Genomic DNA, 7,975 nt, shown 5'->3' on the forward strand with positions numbered 1-7,975 from the left:
AACACGCTGAGTCTGTGCTGGAAGCAGTTTTTAGTTTTTAATCTGTGATTTGTCTGTGTGATTTCAAAACCTCATTTTACATATTACGGAATGCAGAAAACTCCACTGTTCCAAGAACTGAGTTTGACCTGTCTCACATTTTTCAGGCATATCACCTGAATTATTACTGTCCCACACAGAGCACTGCAAATTACACCACTGAAAGAAACATTAATAAATGATAAACCAGCAGCTGTGAGTGTTACGCAATCACACCCTGCCAATGGTGTGGGAATGTGTTTCTGTGTGTTTGGGAAAATGAAAGAGTGAGGTGGCCATGTGGCTGAGGTGAGAAAGAGGGCGTGGCCAAGACTCCAGTGACATGCCTGCATGAGACTTATCCATATTGATGCTGTGTTTGCCACCCATCACCTCACCACATTGACCTACGTTACCTTTTCATACATTATTTACAATGCTTGAGGACAGAAACAATTGATATACATCTCGGTCTGAAAGGTATATGCCTCAAATCAAATGGCAAATGTTGTGTCTAGTTCCACGCAGAGAACCAAGAGTGAAGGGATTCAGAATGTTGTTAAGTAGTGAGTAAAGTTAGAGTAGACTAACACACTGCATTGATTTCAAGGGCTTCCAAGGGGTTTTCAGGTTTCTTCACAATGAGTTAATGTATTGCATTTCAACATGCAAAGATAATACTATTGACTTTGACGATCCTTTGACCCTGGATGTGGCCATGTCCTGGAATTCTCTCCTGACCACTGTGGTGGATTTGCATGCATTTGGACTTGATTTGGAGAGGGAACAGTACAAACCGGAATCCCATTCTCCTCAGCAGCAGCTCTGACACATCTCAAGGCGCTGACACATTTTGCCTGCCAATGAATCATGAAGGCAAACAGAGTTAAAAGGGGAAAAAAAATTACGTTTTTTACAAACTCATCTGTGGTCCTGCTGTTCTCTTGTAGCCTCGTATGTCGTCCCATATCCCCAAGGCCATTGGGGTGAGGAGCCCCTGTGAGAAAAAAAGTATAGGAACAGCCATCTGGTACAGTCTGGTCCAGCCTATCCTACAACGATTGTCACTGGAGCAAGATGGACAGCTGCATTGAAATTAAAATTCATTCATTTAGAACAAGTTCATAAAGTTGCATCGAGGATATACGAATCACTGTTTCTGATAATATGGCACTGCTCTAAAATATCAGGTTAGTTACTTTAATCTTTTTCATACTCGAGGATGAAGATCTGTGAGCTGTGAGCTCAAAACAATGACACAAGTGGGTTGGGATCCCAGAGTACAAAACATTGAGTTGTGGCTCCTGCGATACTGATATTTTACAATTTATTACTGCCAATCTGTGGACATATTTAAATTAGTGAATTCATCTGAAGAAGAAAAGGCTTTAGCTGGCAGTGGCCAATGATTGACACCCTTGGCCAGCTCCCATCAAATGGAATTAGCTGATATAATCAGCTGAAACATGAACTGCTTGGAGAGATCGGGTGAATGGTTTGCCAGCACTCTGTATGAGCTATAGCGGTGAAGATTGTCTCATTTGGAAAAATATGAAAATGTTATCACATCACGGGGTTTGGGCTGCTATTTATATGGAAGGCTCATTGTCGGAGTCAGAGATTGTTAGAGGGCTGCACAGACCATTTGTTATCCATATGTATACATCATTACCAGTCTCTTTAGAAAACGCCTCATTCAAAGACACTCGACATATAAACAAGTCTGGATGTGAGAGTCCAGTGTGTGTTAGGTCCATGTCTATGGAAAGAAACACCAATCAAAACACGCTTTACACAACAACAGTTTTATAGACCCAGTATGTGAACATTGTATTCGCTCGGTTCAGGACTATACAAGCATCCATGATTTAGCCTCGGGGGAGCAGCTCGTGTAAATGGATAATTTAATTTTAGCTTGATAAACAACAATCTCCATACTATTATGGACTTTCATTGTGCCGCTGACAATTCTTTATTGTTTAACTCAGTTGTTCGGTCACAGATTTTACAATAAACATACATAAATAGATAAACACAACAATAAGTTGTATGTATGGAAAATAACAAAAAAACAACAACATCCCATTGACATTTGTTCTGCTGTCCACATTGTGTTCAGACAGATAAATAAACAAAACTAAGATGGGTAAATGAAAACAGACTTGCCAAGAACAGAAACTGTAGTATATGTGATGTGTAATATTGAACTGTACATGCCCAGATCAACCTTAGATCAACCTTACACTCCCTCTGAGGAGCGAAACCATTAACAAAAATCCAATACCTTGACACAATCCAAATAAAACCACAGTTACATCCTGAAGTAAAGGTTGATGAAGTGGTAAATCTATGATGACTCACTGCTGCAAATTAAAATTCTCAATGACTGTGACAGGAGATGAACGGGTAAGAAAATAGCTGCCCTGCTACACAATCTGTCTTGGTGTAGTGGTGCATGCCGCCACAACTGGGCCAATAAATTCACTGTTACCCAGGGCAATTCTGCCTAATGCTTCAGAACTAATCTAAATGACAATGAGCCACATTACCAGACTTGTGCTAGTCCTGATCAACACAACCCCCAGGAGGCATCGTCCTAAGATAGCAAGAGTTGGGAAAAGCAGGGCAGAGGAAAAGCTTGGAAGGGAGACGACATTATGTGAGTCAAGTAAAAATCGTTATGTCTCAGTGACTACCACGCAACATTTGCTTTGCACTATAGCTCTGTTTCCATATGGATCGTTTTTGGTTTAACCCTGATGCATTATTTTACATCCGTGGCACAGAATAAATAAATAAATAATAATAAAAATGCGTGCTGGAGAAATGCGCATCAGCTCTTTTTATTCACATTTTTCCTGCATGGGTTGCCACGTTTCAACCATCTGCTCACTGCTCCATATTTTCAGCGCATCCAGATCTTGAAACATGCAACACATTCTCCATGTCGAAAGAAATTAGATCATCCGTCTGACATCACAACTGGCAGATGTCCTGTTCCTTAAGGTTAAGCAAGTCAGCAACAGTGACAAGCCAATGTCCATTAGACTCCGAAAAAGGACTCGTTTTCTTTGAGTTTGACCATTTCTTTCTTTCACATTATTGTTTTACATCCCACTGCATCTGTTTGACCCGCTCCTCAGTCGGGTTTTTTCCTCCTAATGAAACCCAGTGCTTCTTCACAGACACCCACTTTGACACAAGGCCAGTGGAAATGGAGCGATACTTTCTCTTTCTCTGGATCTGATAGCAGGATAAAGAAGAGGGATGAATTCAAGAAGGCATGCAGTACACTGTAACTGTGTGTGTGTGTGTGTGTGTGTGTGTGTGTGTGTGTGTGTGTGTGTGTGTGCCTTCGTGCGTGCGTGCGTGCGTGTGTGTGTGTTGTGTGTCTTGCGTATTAGCAATGGGCTATAAAAACTGAACCAGGAGATCCAGAGAGGGGGCTGTCATGTCTAGTGGAATTGTGGCCCTCCCAAGGACACTGCAACTGAGGTTCTTTTTATTATTATTATTATTGATCACAGCAGCACTGAGCCAGAACGTGCATGAACTGCAGTAGAAGTAGTTTCCCATCTCATTGGGAACATACGTATTCACTGGAGTAAAAGGAAGCATTTTAAATTTGGCTAAGTCCATTTTATTGTGATGATTGTGTATGGAGAGTTTTAATAAAATGTTTATTCTGTCCCAGCAGTGGTACTTTGACTTACACCCACAACTGTTTTTTTTACAGGATCTCTCTGTCTGAACGGGCAATGTGGATTATACATCTGCTTAATGACTCTTTACATGCTTTTTTACAACTCCTAACACCCTATGTGACACACTGTTGAACAAGTGGTACCTGTGAAAAGACTGTCACAGGCGTATGTGTCGGTGTAAATCGCTCCCGCTGGAATTCTGTATTAACCTGCTGCCACAACAGCAAAGAGGAACCAGAGCGAAGGATGGTTGTACTCGACCGGCTCTGCTCTCTCGACTTGTCTTGCTGTGGTGTAAAGAATCCTTATTCTTTGTAAGGGAATTATTATTTGTAAGGGAGTTATTATTTGTAAGGGAATTATTATTTGTAAGGGAGTTATTATTTGTAAGGGAATCATTTCGGCGGAACAAGTTAAGCTCTGGTCTGTCTTGTCTTGCAGTGCTGCCCTAAGAGGTGTCGGTGACTCAGCGTAGTGTGAAGGAGTCATGGCGGCGCCTATGTGCACAGAATTTTACGCCTCTTCACCCAGCAGCAGTGGTGAAAATGGGCCAAGACACGAGCCCTGGGGCGTTCCATACCATAGCAAGGAAGGAAACAGCCACTGTAGAAGTCATTTGTTTTGCCACCGTGATCCCATTCTTTCCACTCACTACCCGAGTGCTGCATGTAAAATCAACTGGAGAAAGGAGAGTTCAGTCTTACACTTTATTATCATTCATATTATCATTTTACTGTTTCTTATAAGTGGATATTTCTGATACTTCTGTTGGATTACGGTGTGAAATTTCTTCTCTACTCAACCACTGCTAATTCAGAAAATAAATAATAATACCAATAGTGGTCTCTCTTGTATATTTGATGGTATTATGTATTTCCTGTGATTGCATGTTTGCTATTTTGGTTTGTGATTTACAGTTACGGGGGGGCTGTCTGTTGCCAAGGTGAATAAGAGATATGGGCACCTAATTGGAAACCTAGATTAATAGAGCTGCTATAAGCCAGCAGTCCCTGAGTCTGGGATAGCTAAATATATACTCAGATTGCACTTGTACTTGGTTAAATGTATTCTGCAATGATATTACTCATTACAAAAGCAGTCTGGTCATTCAGTAGATATGAGGAAGCACACATAGATATAAACTGCTTTACAATGCATATCGCGCTGAGAGTGTATGCACAGTTCAACACTGTATAGTACAAATCTGAAAATGACGGCATATATATGTATATCAGGTCTGCCAGCTGGATTCATTATGGCTTTTGTGAAGCGCTTTAGACAGGCTCAGTGACCTTGAGACCGAAGATTGCCCTGTAAAAGAGAAAGTCACAGGTTTGATTCTTACTGAAGGACAGCAGATTTCATTCTCCACTCGAAGCGTTCAGCCCGTCTAAACGCCACTGAGGAGTTCATTTCCATTCCATCAGGCTTTTGTTCCTGATGGCAATACTGAGCTTGCAAGAACACATGAACGTGTCTGTGATGCAGGCTGTTAGTATTTCGAGTGAGCTCAAACTTGCTGTGGCTCTCCCTGTCTGTCTGGGCATGTGCAGAGAAGCACTGCAGTGCTGCACTGCGAGAGGAGAGACAGACAGGGAGAGGAGTTATGACAGTGGGGTGCTGCTATATTCTAGTTGCCAGTGAATAGATGATACATTTGAATAAAGTCCAATCCTGCAGTTCTGCATAATGAAGCGTCTGAAGGGTTAAACGTTGGGTGCTTCAGCCTCTGAGGTACTAAATTGTCACAGCACACTCCCAATAGACGACTAATCTGTGTGCTCAAACAAGACTTGTTGTTTGGCAAATAAGCAAATCAAGTTTCCCCTAAACCATTAATTTTCTACTGCTCAGTAGCTCTGGCACGTTCAGCATCTTGTTTAACTCATTTCAGCCTCGATAAATAAAACAAAACAACAAGCCCCCTTTTCTCAGACTGATTAATTCTTAATCGTCTGCTTTCTCCCAGGTTGGTTTTATTTGCGTTAATTGTCCGTAAAGGTCCATTTCTTTTCTTGATAGTGCATATTATTTCCCTGTCTACCTTTGCCCTAACCAGTTCCCCGGAGAAAGGGACCACAGCTCAGCTCTGCAGCACTTATTACTGGTTCCACAGAGGGGAGGTTAAATGGATGTAGCAAACCTGAAAAAACAAGAAAATATGATATAGATAAACAACAGGATGTACACCGACAGGGTAAAATGCCCCCTTATTTTTCTGAGAAATAATGATATAGCAAGTGTGGCAGATAATTATTATATATCTGTAAGGCAGAGGATGTTGCTCGATCTTCTAGTTAGAATGGTAGCCCTGCAGCTCATCACCCTGCAACATTAATTGGCTGCTTGTGCTTGCTGCAGGAATCATCATTCTCTCCATCTCAAGCTGCTGAGGCATCAAAACAGGTGCAATATAAATGGCACAGCATGTGCACCTCAGAGTCGTGACGCACCCTGGTATTTCTAAAAGCTGTCATCCATTTTGTGGGCAATGATGACGATAGTGGTAAAAGAGAACAGGGGAGGTAGATCTCTTGGTTGAAAGGGCCATCAAGTGGCTGGAAAGTGAACTGCACATTTAGACTGACGAGCAGGAGAGTGAAAACCCTGCATTCGCTTGAAGTGAAATGGACATACTTGAGCTGGTCCTTTGAGGCAGGCTCAGTGTGTCATTTTCTGCTATAAATGACACAGCAAGAGGTCAGACCTCATTCTTTTGTGGGGGAAAACCATCCTAATAAAAGGACATTTTGTACTAAATTTCTCCTGACCAGCCAATGTAACTGATGTCATTTGGTAAAAAATTATACCCAACTGACCTCACAGACTGGCGAGCTATCAAAGCAGCTGTAAGTGACACCACAGACCTCTTGTTTCACATGGATATCCTTACAGGCTCCTCAGTTTCTCCGCTATCCAAGTCACTGTAATGCCACACTCCATTCCTGAGACACTGAAGATTCTGCTGGGTTCATAGGGGCCTGAGCATCATCTATGCTTCCATCAGGCCTGCTGGGAGAGGTCGCTCAGAGCTCAAGGTCAACTTCAGCACCATATACAGGTTCTTGTAGAGTATCTCAGATGAGTTTACCTGCAGAATGAGAAGGATAGATAGATAGATAGATAGATAGATAGATAGATAGATAGATAGATAGATAGATAGATAGATAGATAGATAGATAGATAGATAGATAGATAGATAGATAGATAGATAGATAGATAGATAGATAGATAGATAGATAGATAGATAGATAGATAATTGTCTGCACTGGCCGGTTTGTGAAACCCGTTAAGACACTGCAGTTTGAGCTATATAAATTATACTGAACAGAATAAAACTAATGAGTATCTACCAGGCACCTGCTGATGCATGTTTTTTACTGATAAGATGGCTGAATAATTCCTTATTTTCATTAATCATTACATCATTTTACCAGGCCCGAGGCCATAATTATTTCATGTTTGTCCGGCAATCATTTTGTTTTTTTTAGATGTTTAATTAATTGACCAACTCTGGTATTCTGTTTCAACTATCACAGACTTCATGTTTCCTCTTACTGGAGAAAAGGATCCCAAGATAATGCCACAGGTGCTGCCATTGACAGTAAGGAGTCGTCTTCCAGGTCTAGCACAACTCAGTGAACAAGTGGTGTACTAAAGACAAAGTCTGTGTGTGGTTTAAAACAGACAATGGAATATGTAATATTTTCTCATGAGAGAAGTCCGTAAAAGTTACCACACAATCACAATCGCATTACATCAATTGCCCTTTTGTCAAAAGGGCAAAAAAGGGTTACGTACAGCTGACGGCAAGATATAAGTTATGAAATTTGCTGTTTGTTTTTGGTTTTTAGCTTGAAGTCAAAATTTCGACTTTATTCACGAAATTGTATTTCGACGTTATTCTCGAAATTTCGAAATCGGCTTTTTTTTCTCAAAGTGACATCATGGAAAAAAAAATCTTCCTCCTCCCAAATGTTTTTCTTTCGTTTTTTTTCTCTTCTATAGAAAAAAAAATTACTGTTGTTCGTAAAATATTTAAAAACGTGAGTTTTCATGTTCCGCCACACGGTGGCAGCAGAGATGTAACCAAAATGGCGGCGCAAAAAAGAAAAAAATAAAGGAAAATAAATCCGCGTACATGAAGACGTGCAAACTTTAACTGACATGACACCGGAAAACACATGCTCATTAAACATGGCGAACGGGAACAAGAAAAGAAATTACAGTTTTCATTCACGATGTTTGTGATA

Source organism: Lampetra planeri, unplaced genomic scaffold (assembly GCF_965212315.1).
Source record: "Lampetra planeri unplaced genomic scaffold, kcLamPlan1.2.h2 scaffold_1424, whole genome shotgun sequence".
Classification (NCBI taxonomy): Eukaryota; Metazoa; Chordata; class Hyperoartia; order Petromyzontiformes; family Petromyzontidae; genus Lampetra; species Lampetra planeri.